Here is a 17,771-nt window from a genome sequence, read left to right on the forward strand (position 1 = left end):
CGTCAGCATTCATTGCTGGGGCAGAACCCCTGGCACCCAAGTTCGCCTCCTCCTCCTCCATATGTGTGGGCTCGGTGGTGGATGCCCTTGCCGGGGACGCCCCTCAGGGCGGCGTAATCGAGGGGGCGGCATGTTGGGGGTGGCCCTCGGCGGCTCCTCCTTCTACCGTTCTTGTCCTGCAAACCCGACAAGGTCAGCTTCAAGGATTCACACCCCAATGTTCATCAGTGGAGGAGTGAGTGATGAGCTTACGCTGGGGGCAGAAGCGGGGGCTACGTCGGGGGCTCTTGTTCGGGCTGCTCTCCACCAACAACGGCGTACGCGAAGTACCCGCCGGGGGCTTGTCGCCCGTCGAGGCCTTGGCCCTCTTCGCCACCCTCTGGGCTAGCTTCTCCACGTCCCTATGAAGATAACATCAAATTAAAGGAGGATAACACAGGATTAAAGTCAGGAGATGATGTGGGGGACGAAATACTTACACTTCCTCCACCTCCTCCTCCACTAGCTTCCTCTTCCTCGCCAGGCAAAAAGATCTGAGGTCGAACTCGGCTTCCAAAGTGCTGTCCGAAAGAGAAGGGGAAGGAGATGGGGTCCGGTGCTACTTGGATGAGGAGGAAGCAGTCTCTGTCCTCTTCGCCATCGTGGCCTTCGCCGCCTTCTTCGCTGCGGCGGCCTTCATCGCCCTCGTCTCACGCACGAGCTGCTCCTAGGCCGGCTGCCGCTGCGTGGTCCTGGCAGGCCGGACCAGCTCACCAGAGCTGGCCCGCCTTTGGACACGCTGCCTCCCCGCGGCCGGGGGGGTCGCTCACCTCAACCTCCTCTTCGGATGCCTCGTCGCCCGCATCTTCAACAAGGGGGTCTCCGCATTGGCGCCGCTGGCCTCCCAGGCAGACTCCGCCCACTGGGCGAGCTCCGTCTCCTCCGCGGCCGCGTCGGCCTCGTCCTCCATGGCGCCAACGCTGCCGGTCTCCCAGGCAAGCGCCGCCTCGGCCGCCCTGGTGGCGATGTAGTCCAGCTCCGCCTTGGTGGTGTCTTGGATGAGTAGCGGCTCGTCATAGACATAGCTCTACGACAAAGTGTGGAAGAACTCATGCACCTTCTCCGCTGGCGGCTCGGCCTGGGCCGGGTCAAGGCCATGGGGATTGAAGTCCGGCATCATGGCAATGATGGCGGACTAGCGAGAGTTGTTGCTCAGCGGGACTACTCCCGCCGGCAACCCAAACAGGCGCCCCTTGACGGCCTTGCTAGCCTTCGCGGCCCTGCCGGTCCTCTCAGCCATGCCGTCACTGTCCACGTCGAGCTGAAGGAGCCTCTGATAGAAATGGGCGTGCCCCATCAATGTGAAGGTGTGCTTCAGGCCAGGTCGGAGCCTCATGACGTCGGCCGCATTCCTGAAATCCCAAGCCGGCCTCCCCTTGTTTTGCAGCGGGACAATTCGGCGACGGATGAAGTCGGCCCCGATCATCTCAAGGGTGTTCCCGGCCATTGTGAGGCGATGGATCCTGGTGGTGGCGACCGTGAGTTTCTGGTCGTTGGCGTCGAGGTCGCTCCAGTCCCTACGGTGGATTGACGGGCTCTGACAAACCCGGCAGAACTCCTGTGGTTTCTTCTCCTCGACCGAGCACCACCGGCCCCGCCACTCCTCCCACCTCTCCTTCTGGGCACCCTCCGGATACGTGCCCTTCTCCTGGGTCCTCGGGATCCAGGTAATGCAGCCGGAGATGGCGCCCCCTAGTTGGAGGCGAGGGGAGAAGTGCCCGGCCATGGTGAGGCGGAAGAGCGCTGTGCTAGGGAGCACCCCGACAAAGCCCTCGCAGAGATGGGCAAAGAGAGCCATGCACGCCACGACATTCGGCGTAAGATCAAGAAGATGGAAACCGTAGGTGTGCATGACGTCGTTGAAGAAGTTAGAGAAAGGGGGGCAGAGCCCGCAAGAGAAAAAATCGACGAAGAAGGGGTACCGATTTGGGCTGGCCTTGGCGAAATCGGCGGGGGCGACGCGCGTGGCAGGGTGCCCCGTCATCTTCCTCCCCCACAAGGGCAACAAGTAGTTCTTGAGGTGGACCGCATCGACCATCGAAGGAAAGTAGGCGAGCTGCGTCCGTCCCACCGCCAACTCGCTCTCCGGTGCCTGCTTCTCCCCAGCGTCCTTGGCCGCTCCCTTGCCTTTGCTATTTTTGGGTGCCATGGCGGCAGGGAAAGGGCGAAGACAAGAACAATGGGGGCGCGGTGGCGTCGAGCAGAGGGGAGAGCTTCGAATCTTTCGCCCGAGGAAAAAGAGGGGAACGATGGTTCCGAGATTGGAAAAGGCACAGAGGGTAAATTGAGCAGCGCGCTCATGGATTTTCCTTTTTATGGGGAAGGCGCGGGCCACCTCTTTACCATGATGTGATGCATGAGTGCCGCAACTGCCCCACGCATGACCCCCACGTCTTGCTCGACCCCCACGTTGCGCGTTCACCATGGGTCATGGGGAAGCACAACGAGCGAGGGAGTTACTGCGGTAAAAACTCCGCCGCACGCACGCCCGTGCACTGTTCTGGGCTTGGCCCAATAACGCTCCGCGCTTATATGCGGCCCAGGCCTGGGGGCTCCTGTCGGTGTACAAAAGTAGGTGTCCTATTTGTACCCATTACTTGTGCATGGGCAGTCGTAGCCCACGCCCGTAGCCACACTTGGCGGGGCAGAGGAAGCAAAGTCGCAAGGCGACCGGAGCAACGTTGAGCCAGAAACACGAAGAGCAGGAGGGCGAGGTGAACTCCCCTGGCAAGGCCCTTGTCGGGGCGGCCTCCACAGCCCCGTTAAGAACCTTGCCGGGGCAAATTGCCCAATGCCAGCAGGGCTACCACCCTTGAGCCAAAGAGTTCCGACGCCATCACCCACATTGGAACCAAGGATCGGGAGGTGCCTCCATGGTGGCATGAAGGTCTTTGTGAACACCAAGAACATACAAGACTAGATGAGAATCAGAAGACGAAGATCCTCGGCAAGATCCTTGCCGAGGATACCCATGAGAGCCCCCCGGCAAGACCCTTGCCAGGGACGCCCATGACACCGAGTCAAGACCCATGCCGGGCGCCGGCAAGACTCTCGCCGAAGACATCCGCAAGGCCACAGCCAAGCCCCCACCTGAGTAGACTCCACCGTCGTTCCCATGCAGCTGCCAGCCCAACAACTAGGCGAGCACCTGCGTGGCAACGTGCGGCTTCCAGGCCAACTCAGCAAGCACCTACGTGGTGGCATGCAGATCTTCGTGAAGACTCTGCCACCGCACCAACTCAGCAGCCAGCTAGCGTGGCACTACACGCCTCGTCAGTTCGGATGCACGTCGGAGCCAGGCGAGGCGGCGACAGCTGGGACGAGCTTCCTTGCCGTCCCCGATAAAGCAAGAATGGCATGTCGACAACGCATTAAATGTGTTTGTCCTATGGTGCCAGGAGATAGACTCGACTACTATACAACTTTCCACCTCATGTGTGCCACTGTTGCAGCCCCTTTTGATTATAAAAGGAGGCCCGTGGCGTACTGAGGAAGGATTCATACTTTTTGGACCCTACACGCTTTGTAGCTAGTCCAAGAACACCAGATAAACATAAACCAGCAGGAGTAGGGTATTACGCATCACTTGCAGCCCGAACCTAGATAATCCCCCCGTGTTGATCCCTCAAACCCGCTCTTTCCACAGCCCCGTGCCCGCCAACCGTAGCAAAAGGGATTCCTCGTGATCCCCTATGTGTCATTCCCCCGACATCTTTGCGGCGCCAGGTAGGGGGTGCAAGCTATGAAAATCCGACTTGAAGGTCAGCACATCGACTCTTTCATGGGGATGGCTCGAAGGGAGAGGGCGACCTCGATCAGTCACCCCTGGTGTTGTCCGCATCTTTGACAGCCACCCATGTGGCCCTAAAAAGCTAAGTCATGCAAAATTTTGGCTAATTTCATTTATAAAAGTCTGTCGTCCTCGAAAGATCTCGTTCCTTGTATGGGAAACCTGCACGCAATGGGACCCTTCCGCTATTGGCAACGCCCTTGCTCTATTTCGAGTCCGCGCAACAGTTCAAACGGCCGCGTTGAGAACGAGAAGGTGGCCTACCGGCTACCACCAGCGTTCTTGTCCTGTTTCAAGTCCGCTCGACAGTTCAAGCGACCGCGCTGGGGGCGGCAAGGTGGTTTGCCCGAATGAAAGCGCCCTCCCGACAGGGTGATAAGGATCCGTCCTCAAAGCACCATGGCATGGGTTTATGCACCGGCAGCCTTATCTCAACAAGCGTAGGGTGCAAACATACAAAGAAATATCTAACATGAAGATAGCATGCTCAATATTAAAGTACTGCAGAGTTATATACATCAAATAATCGTTGTGGTTCTAACTTAAGATAAAATTGTCTTGATCTTGAACTCGTAGCGGCAACGAGAAACAGGGTGCCTAGTCCCAGCGCTGGCCCTCCACCCTCTCAACTCCATTGATGCATTCGATGATCGGCTTGATATGCTCCTTGAGCACAGCAAGGTCCGCCTCCTCTGGCAAGCTCTCCAATGCATTGGCAATGTTGACTGTGGGGTTCCAGAATGCCACCTTGGTGAGTACCTTGGTCAGGGTGCTCCGGTAGAGCCTTCGGGACTCGTTGGCCAGATAAGTTGCCCCATTGGAGTGGAGCTGCTCCAGGGCTCCAAGAACACCCTCGAAGAACAGGGTCAGTTTGGCGTTGGGACTCACATTCGGCTCCGGGGAGTACCTCACGTTCGACATCCCCATGGTAGCCAGCTTCGTGGTGACCTTGCCGGCGACGTCGGTGAGGCGGCTAACCCAACGGTTTATGCCCTACGCATACTCCTTGTGTTCGACGGCACCATTCCTCCGCAGCTGCCTCTCCTCCAGGTCCTTGATGAGGGTCTCTTCCCGGGCCCAAACCTCCGAAAGCGTCCCCTCAAGGCCCTCCAGCTTCAGCTTCAGTTCATTAATGGAGTCGTTGGCCTAGGAGAGTAGCTCAGCCTTGCAGAGGACCGTGGCCCGTGCCTCCGCCAAAGCGCTGTTGGCCGCATCCTTCTCCTTCGTCAGCTCCATGACTTGTTTCTTCAGCCCATGCCGCTCCACCTCCAGCTCCTTCACCTTGCTGGCATGGGCCAGGACTTGAGCATTGAGTGCCTCCTTGTGCCTCTGCTCCAGCTCCTAGGTCCGCTGCGCGACGAGCTTCTTGACCTCCTCATCCTTGCCGCAGAGTGTAGCTACGAGCGCCTCCTCACGAGCGGCAAGGTCCTCCTCCTGGGAGTTCAGCTCCGCCTGGTGCTGGTGCTGAGCGGTCTTGTCCTTGGTGGCCTGTTCCTTCGCCGCCTCCTGGGCTTTCTCGACATCAGCCTGCTTAAGGATGAGCTCCTGTTTGCGCTCAGCTAGCAGATCCTGGGCAGCCTTCAGTTCTTCGTGGGCTCTGCGGAACTAGGCTTGCATCTCGGCGACGCGCTCCTCGAGATCCGTCTCCGCTTTGTCCACCAGCGCCATCCTGGATTTCGCCTTGTCCAGGCAGGCATGGTGGAGCGCCTGGAGCTTTTTGAAGTTGACGCTCATGGCCCGAAGGAGCAGCTCCTCTTGGGAACCGCCGCCACCGGCGCTCGGTTCATCAACAACCTCAAGCCCGGCGGCGGCGAGCGCCTCGTCGTTGAACACCTCCCCCTTGATTGGCGCCCTGGTGCTCGCCGTTCCTGGGAGGTGGACGAACAGGTCGTCGGCCACCTTCAAGTACTTACCCGAGCCAGAGGAAGCAGAGGAGGAAGGTTGGTCTTCAACCACCCCCTCCTCGGCAGCGGCCTTGCCGGCCTCCCCGGCAGGCCCCTTGCCGACATCCTCAGCGGAGGCCTTGGCGGTCTCCTCGGCAGTGATCTTGTTGGCCTATGCCTCGGCGTCCCTGGCAACCTCCTCGATGACGGTGTCAATGTCCTCCCGGTCCGCTGAGGAAGGTTCTGGATACCAAGAAGGGGAATGAGGCGGAGCCAAGGACAAGGTTCAAAAAGAAGAAGAAAGAACTGGTACGGGAAACAAACGACTTACCCACACCGGGCAGGGAAGAAGTACCCCCCCCCCCGCTAGCATTCGTTGCCGGGGCAGAACCCCGGCACCCAAGTTCGCCTCCTCCTCCATATGCTTGGGCTCGGTGGTGGATGCCCTTGCTGGGGACGCCCCTCGGGGCAGCGTAGTCGAGGGGGGCGGCGTGTTGGGGGTGGCCCTCGGCGGCCCCTCCTACTGCCGTTCTTCTCTTGCAAACCCGGCAAGGTCAGATTCAAGGATTCACACCCCAATGTTCATCAGCGGAGGAGTGAGTGATGAGCTTACGCTGGAGGCTTAAGCTGGGGCTCCTGTCCGGGCTGCTCTCCACCAGCAATGGCGTACGTGAAGTACCCGTCGGGGGCTTGTCACCCATCGAGGCCTTGGCCCTCTTCGCCACCCTTTGGGCTAGCATCTCCACGTCCCTGTGAACATAACATCAAATCAAAGGAGGATAACATAGGATTAAAGTCAGGAGATGATGTGGGGGACGAAATAATTACACTTCCTCCACCTCCTCCTCCACTAGCTTCCTCTTCCTCGCCAGGCTAAAAGATCCGAGGTCGAACTCGGCCTCCAATTGGTGCTGTCCGAAGGAGAAGGGGAAGGAGATGGGGTCTGGTGCCACTTGGACGAGGAGGAAGCAGTCGCTGTCCTCTTCGCCACCTTGGCCTTCGCCACCTTCTTCGCTGCCGCGGCCTTCATCACCCCCTTCTTACGCACGAGCTGCTCCTGGGCTGGCTGCCGTTGCGTGGTCCTATCGGTCCGGACCGGCTCAGCAGAGCTGGCCCGCCACAGGACGTGCTACCTCCCCACGGCCGGCGGGTCGTTCACGTCAACCTCATCTTCGGACGACTCGTTGCCCGCGTATTCAACAAGGGGGGCCTCGGCATTGGCGTGGTTGGCCTACCCGGCAGACTCCTCCCACTGAGCGAGCTCCGTCTCCTCCCCGGCCGCGTCGGTCTCGTCCTCCACGGCGCCAACGCTGCCAGCCTCCCTGGCGAGCGCCGCCTCCGCCACCCTGGGGGCAATGTAGTCCAGCTCCGCCTTGATGGTGTCTTGGATGAGCAGTGGCTCGTCACGGACATAGCTCTCTGACAAAGTGTCGAAGAACTCCTGCACCTTCTCCGCTGGCGGCTCGGCCCATGCCGGGTCAAGGCCATGCGCATTGAAGTCTGGCATCATGGCAGTGATGGCGGACTGGCGTGAGTTGTTTCTGAGCGGGACTACTCCCGCTGGCAACCCAAAAAAGGGCCCCTTGATGGCCTTGTCGGCCTTCGAGGCCTTGCCGGTCCTCTCATCCCTGTCGTCGCTGTCCACGTTGAGCTGAAGGAGCCTTTGACAGAAATGGGCGTGCCCCATCACCGTGATGTGGTGCTTCAGGCCAGGTCGGAGCCTCATGATGTCGGCTGCGTTCCTGAAATCCCAAGCCGGCCTCCCCTTGTTGTGCAGCAGGGTGATTCGGCGACGGATGAAGTCGGCCCCGATCATCTCGAGGGTGAGCCCGGCCATGGTGAGGCGATGGATCCTAGTGGCGGCGACCGTGAGTTTCTCGTCGTTGGCGTCGAAGTCGCTCCAGTCCCCGCGGCGGATCGTTGGGCTCTGACGAACCCGATAGAACTCCTGCGGGTCCTTCTCCTCGATCCGGCACCACTGGCCCTGCCACTCCTCCCACCTCTCCTTCTGGGCACCCTCCGGATACGTGCCCTTCTCTTGGGTCCTCGGGATCTAGGTAATGTAGCCGGAGATGGCGCCCCCTGGTTGGAGGCGAGGGGAGAAGTAGTGGCGGAAGAGCGTCCTGCTAGGGAGCACCCCGGCAAAGCCCTCGTAGAGATGGGCAAAGAGAGCCATGCACACCACGGCATTCAGCGTAAGATCCAGAAGATGGAAGCCGTAGGTGTGCATGATGTCATTGAAGAAGTCAGAGAAAGGGGGGTAGATCCCACAAGAGAAGAAATTGACGAAGAAGGGGTACCGATTTGGGCCGGCCTTGGCGAAATGGGCAGGGACAACGCACGTGGCAGGGTGCCCCGTCGTCTTCCTGCCCCACATGTGCAAGAAGTAGTTCTTGAGGTGGACCGCGTCAACTGTCAAAGGAAAGTAGGAGAGCTGCGTCCGCCGCACCGCCAACTCGCTCTTCGGCGCCTCCTTCTCCCTGGCGTCCTTGGACGCTCCCTTGCCCTTGCTGGTTTTGGGTGCCATGGTGGCATGGAAAGGGTGAAGGATCAAGAACAATGGGGGCACGGCGGCGGCTAGCAGAGGTGAGAGCTTTGAATCTTTCGCCCGAGGAAAAAGAGGGGAATGGCAGTTCCGAGATTGGAAAAGGCACAGAGGGTAAGATGAGTAGCGTTCTTGCAGTTTTTCCTTTTTATGGGGAAGGCGCGGGCCACCTCTTTACCATGATGTGACGCATGAGTGCGGCAACCACCCCACGCATGACCCCCACGTCACGCACGACCCCCACGTCGCGCATTCAACATGGGTCGTGGGGAAGCGCAACGAGCAAGGGAGTTACTACGGTAAGAACTCCGTCGCACTCACGCCCGCGCACCTTTCTGGGCCTGGCCCAATAACACTCCGCGCTTATATGCGGCCCAAGCCCGGGGGCTCCTTTCGGTGTACAAAAGTAGGGGTCCTATTTGTACCCCTTTACTTCTGCGCGAGCAGTCGCAGCCCCACGCCCGTAGCCACACTTGGCGGGGTAGAGGAAGCAAAGTCGCAAGGTGACCGGAGCAACACTTAGCCAGAAACACGAAGAGCAGGAGGGTGAGGTGAACTCCCCCGGCAAGGCCCTTGCTGGGGCGGCCTCCACAGCCCCCGCAAGAACCTTGCCGGGGCGACTTGCCCAATGCCAGCAGGGCTGCCACCCTTGAGCCTAAGAGTTCCGACGCCATCACCCACATTGAAACCAAGGCTCGGGAGGCGCCTCCATGGACGCGTGCAGGTCTTTGTGAAGACCAAGAACATACAAGACTAGATGAGAATCAGAAGACAAAGATCATCAGCAAGATCCTTGCCGAGGATACCCACCAGACCCCCCCGGCAAGACCCTTACCGGGGACGCCCACGACGCCATGGCAAGACCCTTGCCGGGGACCCGGCAAGACTCTCGCCGAAGACATCCACAGGGCCACAGCCAGGCCCCACCTGTCAAGACTCCACCGCCATTCCCATGAAGCTGCCAGCCCACCAACTAGGCGAGCACCTGCGTGGCAACGTGCGGCTTCTAGGCCAACTCAGCAAGCACCTACGTGGTGGCATGTAGATCTTCGTGAAGACTCTGCCACTGCACCAACTCAGTAGCCAGCCAGCGTGGCAGTACACGCCTCATCAGTTCGGGCGAGGCGGCGACAGCTGGGACGAACTTCCTTGCCGTCCCCGATAAAGCAAGAAGGCCACATCGGCAGCGCATTAAATGCGCTTTTCCTACGGTGCCAGGAGATAGACTCGACTATTGTACAACTTTCCACCTCCTGTGTGCCACTGTGGCAGCCCCTTTTGACTATAAAAGGAGGCCCGTGACATATGGAGGAAGGATTCGGACTTTTTGGACCCTACACGCTTTGTAGCTAGTCCAAGAACACTAGATAAACATAAACCAGCAGGAGTAGGGTATTACGCATCGCTTGCAGCCCGAACCTAGATAGTCCCTCTATGTTGATCTCTCAAACCCGCTCTTTCCATAGTCCCGCGCTCGCCAACCATAGCAAAAGGGATTCTTCGTGATCCCATAGGTGTTGTTTCCCCTGATAACTATGTAGGCCCTTCACTGACTCCCTCGTCCGCCCCATCGCTGGCCCTTCATACAAGCCCTCGTCCGCCGCAACAGATCCGCCTCACCGAAAGCACTGTACACCGCGCCCACCGAAGCCTTCGTCCACTGCACCGGACCAGCTCCACGGACACCATATTCAACTCCACCGGCCCTGCTTTACTGACACCACAGCCTCATCAGGTTATTTCGATCTGTACTCCTTAGGTTTTCTCTTCTTGATCGTGCAACTGTTCACTTACCATAGATGAGCTTTCTTGCATGTCGACAGGCGCCGCAACCGAAGCACCGGAGCCGCTTGAGCGACGGCGATAGCCGGCCCAAACTCAACCGCAACACGAGCACCATCGATGATCCTTGGCTATTAAGTATGATAACGATACCCATACGCCGCCGAGAATCAGGTACTATTATGCAAAGGCCGGCGCCTACGTTCACTTTCTTAGGATAAGCACCGCACCTTTGAATTTCTTTAGGACATCATTAAATTTTTCATGAGACGCGTTATTCTGCCTGCCCCTGTAGGGCCATACTTTTGGCAGTGAACATGTTACATGTCCTAAATTACATACCAGTGCACATATAGTTAATATGCTTTAGTTTTGTCCTAAGTATTACTGTACTTCCTAGATATCACGGCCTACTATTTTACTTCTTGCATGCTATATTTATGATAATGGTGTTGTTCTGATGCCACCTGTTGATTCCATCAGACTGCTTCATGTTCTCTATGCTTAATTACACATCGACAAACTAGCATGTGGTTCCGCTGCTTTTTGTTTGTTTTACCCTACATTTTCTGATGCTAGCTATTACATCACTTCTCCGAGCCTCTGTTCATTACTTTTTTGTGTGTTCTTGATCTTCCCATGATGCATGACTAATTTGATGCTTCTATTAATTATGGAGCTGCCAACCCCATCAAGCAAAATATTTATTCTTTTGGGGCTGGCAAATCAAACAAGCATAAAAATAGAGGGAAGTAGATATATTCTCGTGTATGCAGACACCCTTCTTTCATTAGTTTAGATGAACCATTGATGATCAATTCAAACTAGTGCATGCGATTAAAATTAATTTTACCTAAATAGAGGGTGCAGAATAAACTACAACAACTAGATTTGCAACCACGAGATGCTGACGATATCTTCAAAGAACATTGCAACAGCAGCGAGGCTACACAACAACATATGGTAAGCGATTGTGATTTAGTACATCTGAAATGTAATGCGTGTGGGCTGCTTTCTTGGCTTGTGCCCTCAACCTGTAATCCTACAGAATTACAAATAGTTTGGTTGTCTGCTTTGTTGTATTGCTTTGATTCGAATGTTTGTTTGTTACTTGTTACGCTATACCTGAGTTGGCCAAGATGTCAGCAGTGCCTGCTGTACAATCATAAAGAACTGCATGCCTAGTTCATTCGAGTCCTCAACTTTTCCTCTGAACTTCATCAAAAGACTGTCTTCATAGTTTATATGAGGCCACACTATTAAGTGCTTTCTCAGATTATTTCAATTGCTTAGATGCCTTGGCAACTTAAATATAGCGGTGGTACACTCCCTTTCAACTAGGGATATCAACTGGGTCCCATTTAATCCGATTAAAGTCCACTAGTGGTATGATAGTTCAAAAGAGTTTTTATTCTTCGAGAAAAATGAACTAGGGAGCTAGCAAAAACTAACTAGATGGGATTGGCGGATGTCGTTTATTTGCCACTTACATCCCTAGTTTCATCTTACCATTTTAATTTCTTTTTGGCTGATGATGCTTCGAACCATTTAAATATAGCTTGCCATGCTCGGCAATAATTCGTATGTCGTTTTCCATGTAAGCTTTCTGCCTGGATCATGCGATAACCATCTCTTACTTATGTCCAGCGGAAACCTTTCAGGATGCCGTTCACACTAGGACACAATGTACAACCCCAGAATCTATTTGTGGAAGTAGTGCGCCATCCATGTTACCAGATGGTAGCAGTTCAGAGGCAACACCGTCGGAGAGCAGTGTGAGCATAGATATTACAGTTCTTGAGGCTCTACTAGAGGCAGAAAGAGGTGGTCTGGCTGCCATGGATGAGGTAATCTCGATCTTGAAGCTGGAAATCATGCAATTAGCTGCATGCATTATGCAAGCAACCCAAGAATTGGAGGAAGTAAGAATGTTGCATTTGAAGACGGAGGATGTCCTGCTGCTTCTGCTATCTGAAGCCCATGGTAATCCCAATTCTTCTTTAGATACCAGTTGAAATTGTCATTAGATTATTGTACTTGCATGTTGTGTCATGTCTCTGAATGGCTTATGTTGTAAGACCCCCTATGTTGTCCATGAGTTGTAATGATCCGAATTTCTTAGGCGAGGTAATCCTCAGTATTTGTACGATTGACCTAAGGTGAACTGTTTTTCGTGTGAGCATATTGTATTGGATGAAATAACTGTTTGACTCAAAGTGTATCCAACCTACTGAATTCGAAGATCATGGCATTTCTAAATCATAATCATATATAAAGGTGGAATAAATCTTTGTTGTGGTTTTGAAGAAATAAATAACAAAACGTAGAATTATCTATGGATATTCGAAATCGAATAAAAATTGCATTTGGATTTAGTTGCCAGGGCCCAGGGAAAACGTGAATGCTAATTCTCCCAAGTTTTGAACGAAGCAGCTAAACACCCACTATCATTTGTGGGCTGCCCGAAGCAAGTGTTTGCAAGATGGAAATTACTCTCTACCCCTGACACTTGACATCCTTATCGACCGGATTTACACTGCCGTCGATAGGTGTAGACTAGTGACTTCAATCAGACATGACACGACGGCCTCTGAGCCCATTCAGACATGATGGGCGCCAAACAGGCGTGGCAAAACACATTTGATTCAAGCTCGTCCGAAAGACATGTGTCTCTCCCTCCATTTCCCCATTCATCCACGGTGGGCAGCAAAACAAACTCTCCTCTTCCAAAATCGATGTAGGCTAATATTTTAAATAGGGGCAGATGTGTAACTTCCCCCAGACGTGACACAACCACCCTACCTGTCAGCCCCATTCATACACCGTGGGCAGCGAAACACCCTATCCTCGTCCGAAATCGTTACCGGCAAATATTTGGGAGATGCGGGATTACCGTCCTATCCCCAACCGACGTGATGTCCGAAATTTTAAACGGGGGATAAGTTCGTAACTTTCTCACATTTCAGACAAGCGCGCCCCAAAGTTTGAGATCCCCCTTCCCCCTCCATTTCCGCATTCATACACCGTCGGTGCCACGATAACCTCCCCACTGCGGCCAGCCTCCTCCGTCTACCACCCCATCCTCCACCTTGCCAGAGCTGCTACCCCTACCCCGTCGTCCACTACAAGAGATGAACGTCTCTCATCCACGGCGCCGGACCATGATCCTTTCGTCGCATCGTCTCGCTTCATCGGCGCTGTCGTCCACCTTGCCGTTGTCGCTCCTATGACCGCCTCATCCACGGCAACAGGATTTATCCCCCAGCCCAGCCGTCTGCCATCTAATGTCTTCTTCCCCGCTGCTGACAGCCATCGCACCTGCAGCACCCTCAACGAATCAGCAGGGGCCTACACGGCGTCGCAAGAGAGGTGGTACTCTTCCATATGTGCTTAAGTTATTGACCTCACCCAGAAAATAGATCGTAAATTGTTTACTGTACTTTTCTTGTCCGTACCAAATCGTAGTGGCAAGTTGAAAGCAAACATTGGTTGCGAAGTAGCTTTGTCAGCTTTGCATGTTCAGATCCGCCATGGCATGGGCACTATGCTCGTAAAGCTTATGGTTTCCCCCTTTATATTCACTACCAGCATCATAGGTGCTTCACTACTTCATGTCGTGCTAGCACTGCTCCTCGAGACCTCAACCCATAAAGCGAAACAACATGCCACTCATAATTCTAAAGCTTACATGCTGAAATACGAATCTGATATGATGCTCATATTACTAAAACAGAGAATGTTTAATTGGTCACCTAATGTTCCTATATTCATTTCGAAAAGCATGTGCGCCACCCACTGGTCCAGCTAGTTCCACTTTCCTGATTTTACTCTTGATGCTTAGGGTTTCCCCTTTTATCTACTCTACTATGATCTGTGTAGGTGCTTTCTGTCGTACTAGCATTACTCCACCCTTCAAGCTAAACAACACAACAATCAAAATTCCAAAGCTTAGTTGTTCAAATATGATTGTGATATGATACTGATATTAGTTAACAGACACATTTAATAGGTTAGCTAAAGGTCCCACTTGAGTTTCCAAATGCATGTCGCGACATATAGAGAGACGGCAGAATTGCATTTCTTTGTCACTTATTGACTATACTTTCTTGTCCATACCAAATCTTAGTTTTTATTTCAAAGAAAACATTGGTTGCTAACTACCCTTTGCGCGGTTTGCAGCTTCAGATCTGCCATCCCACTGCCACGATCAACATTATACTCATCATGCTTACGGTTTCCCAATTTTATGATGACCACGATCAGCCTACATGGTTCGTGTAATAATAGCACTGCTCCACCCATCAAGCTAAACAAGCTTAGTTGTACAAATTCAAATATGATATTATGCTGATATTAGTAAAACTGAGAGATGTTTAATTGGTCAGCTAAATGTTCCTACTTTAGTTTCAAAATGCATGTGAGCCACATATGGAGAGACCGGAAGGAATAGTATTTCTCTGTGTGCTCTGGTTCATCATGGGTGGCCAACCGACATTGTATAGAAAGACTTGTAATATCTTCAATCTGCTTGTTCTTCTTTAAGATGATCCTCTTCTCTTGCGGTTGATTGCTCAGGTCAAGTTATTCTCCCTTAGTATATTTTGAATCTGTCAGGTCAGGTCGACTTGTTCTTCTATACTATATGTTGAAGCTGTCATCTGTGAAGTATCATCACTTCTGGAGCTCTCATATTTTCAGTAGTAGGCTACATTATATTAATGCACACACCAACTTACAGCATGCATTGCACATATTAGAAGAATTGCAGAGATAGCACAAAGTGGTTTACAGGGAGGAAGTATTGGATTAGAATCACTTCTACATTACAAAGATAATCTCACTTCTTTTTATGTTTTCATGCATGTCAGGTATTGAACATTATCAAAATGAATATGAGAATGGGTGTACAAGAGGAATATTGCGGAACAATCCACTGGCTAACAAACTTAGCATGGTAGAGGATGGCCTATCTTATTCACCCATCAAGGTGCTTGCTCTAACTTGGCAAGGTTGTATTGGTCGCACATATTTTGCATTTGACCTCTTGCATTACTTCTACTTTCTTACACCATCTGTTTAGTTTAAGCATCATATATGAGCATATGCCATACCTATCCATTTTCTGTACCTATTCCATGCGTCGTCATACTATGTTTTTCCAGTCAAATGTTGTTCTTTCATAATAGATGTCCAAAAGGAAGAGGGTGAGTGCAGATCCTCAAGGAGTACAAACTAGGTATTTGGAAAAGGTAGTGATACCTGTTAAATCAGATAGATTAGCAGCCACAGAAAACACAGGCCCAACTGTACCACACTTTACCCCTACTCTAGTGGCGAAACCCCTATTAGAACTGCTCAGAGCCCAGCGTCAGGTACTGTCTATGATATCAATTCAAAATTTGAACTCCTAAATTTTTGCATGTGCCTTACCTTCTCTCTTGTACGAAAACTAATTTCAGATGAATCTCCTTGCTCAAAGGATCATAGGATCTCACGACAATAGTGGGCTCTGCATTACTCTTGACAGTACCTCTTGCCCTTTGTCAGCATACTTACACTCATTGCGTTTTCATTATGTAGCATCACTGTAAATGTTCGCTTCTTTATCCTCCCTTTTCTTGAAATTATAAGATCTATATTTACTCTTAGATAAATGTAGAATTAACACAATGGTTATGAAGTTTTGGATTGCTCACGTAATTACCTGTTGTCATGTACTCCATGTGTATCGAATTAATTGTTGATCAATTGGATGTATTTAGAACTTAATTGTGCTAGATACATCCATTTGAGCGACAAGTAATAACGGACGGTGGTGGTATTACTGTACTTGCATCGCGAGATAGTTGATTGTCTAGCATTACTCTGCATCTTATCTACCCTGCCCTCCACTTTCTCGAAATTATCATATCTACATTTATTCTTACCAAAATGTTGAATAAAGTCAATGCCACTGCACACGTTGATGTCTGCATTCCTCTTGTCAGTACCTTTTACCTTGTAATGTTGTACTTAATTAATTGCTATTTGATTATGTATCATCAGTCTGCACCTGAGCTTCATTATCCTCTGTTTCTTCCAATATTATTTGATCTATATTTACTCTTTCAAAATGTAGAATAATGGCAATGCTTATAAAGAATTTTCTTTGGGGAATTTGTTGAATTATCCATCCATCATCATGGAGAAGGGCTTTGTCCAGCCCGTGTTAACATGTAATGTAAGTTCATCCTTCTCAAGCCTTCAAACTTTGTTCTAGTATAGATTTGGATAGGCATCATTTCCTCCACTACTATTTACTTTGCTGTTTACATCTGATTGGATGTTTGCAACAACTACCAGTTTTAAATTGTAGTTGTAAAAACATGTTCCTTATGCAGAACAGATCCATTTATTTGCTTATATAATTGTGAAACCTGTTACTGTCTCCTTATTTCTCTTCCAGAGTTGTATCTCTTATGCCAGGCAGAACTTTAGGGAAGATAGTGAGCCAAACCATCTTGAGGACAGTGAGATGACCCCAAGGTCATGTCTTGATGAAGACAGCGAGTTGAAGCTACTCACCAGCAGGTGTGAGACAACCTCTGTGCAGTCGCTGCCTCAATCAGTTCGACTTCTTCAGTCTCAACTTAAAGCGGAAAGGCTTGCTTAAGCTCAGCTCAGACTTGAAGTCAAAGATATAATGAAGATGTTAGGGGACTGTCATGCGCACTATGGTGCCATATAGAGCTAGGGATGAAGCATCTATCGTTCACACAACTGAGGTCACATCAGCTTGTTCGGCTGCTTGTGGTGCCCGACCTTGCCAGGCCTAGCGCCTTCTGAAGTGCTCTCAGTTTTGTATATTCTTTTGTCGGCGTGTTTATATGCACTGATGGCGACCTTTGATGCCCAGTGTATGTAATCCGCGGTCATGTTGCGCAACTGAGTTCATGTTGCGCTTTGATTCCCAGTGGATGTAATATGCCGTAATTTCTTTATTGTATAGTCTAGGTTTATTGTTTGGTTGGTATGCTATAATTTAGGCCAAAAGGTTCAGTGGATCTCAGTGTTATCAGTCTTCAGGCCAGCCCATTACTCATATGGGCCAAAACATGGGCCTATAATCATCTAGGGCCATTAGCAGGTCTAAACCTATAGTAGTTTCCCGCCTTTAACAAGCCGAGTACAGTTCTGGCCAGCTAGGCCAGAGAATACCCTGGGCTTTTAACAGGCTAAAACCTAGATTGGGCTAGCGTTGAGGTGAAAAATTCACGGGCAATACAGGCCGAAACTGCCTAAGGCCCATGTTGGGCCCAAATACGACAAGTAGTTAACAGGCCAAAATATATCTCGGGCATGTTTGGCCCAATAAAATTATGGGCTTTAAGCAGGCCGGTATCCACGCGGGCCATAGGCCCAAAAGTGTCATGGGCCATTATCAGATGGGCTGTAAGCAGGTCGGATTAAACACAGGCTGTAATTAGGCCCAACTGTTACATGGGCCATTAACAGGCCGATAGGCCAGTTGGGCTGAAATTTATCCAAGAAGACTACGGGCCATTAAGAGGCCTAAAGTTACTCCAGACAAGAAATAGCCCAGTTTCTACGTGGGCTGTTAAATGGCCTAAAGTTAAACCAGGACAACAACGTCCCATATACTCCACAGGCCGCTAATAGGCTGAAACTATTATCGGGCTGAACTGGTAAACGGGCATTTAACAGGCTGAAATACAAACCTGTCTTAGAATGG

Source organism: Triticum urartu, chromosome 1, assembly GCF_003073215.2.
Source record: "Triticum urartu cultivar G1812 chromosome 1, Tu2.1, whole genome shotgun sequence".
In the NCBI taxonomy this organism is placed as follows: Eukaryota; Viridiplantae; Streptophyta; class Magnoliopsida; order Poales; family Poaceae; genus Triticum; species Triticum urartu.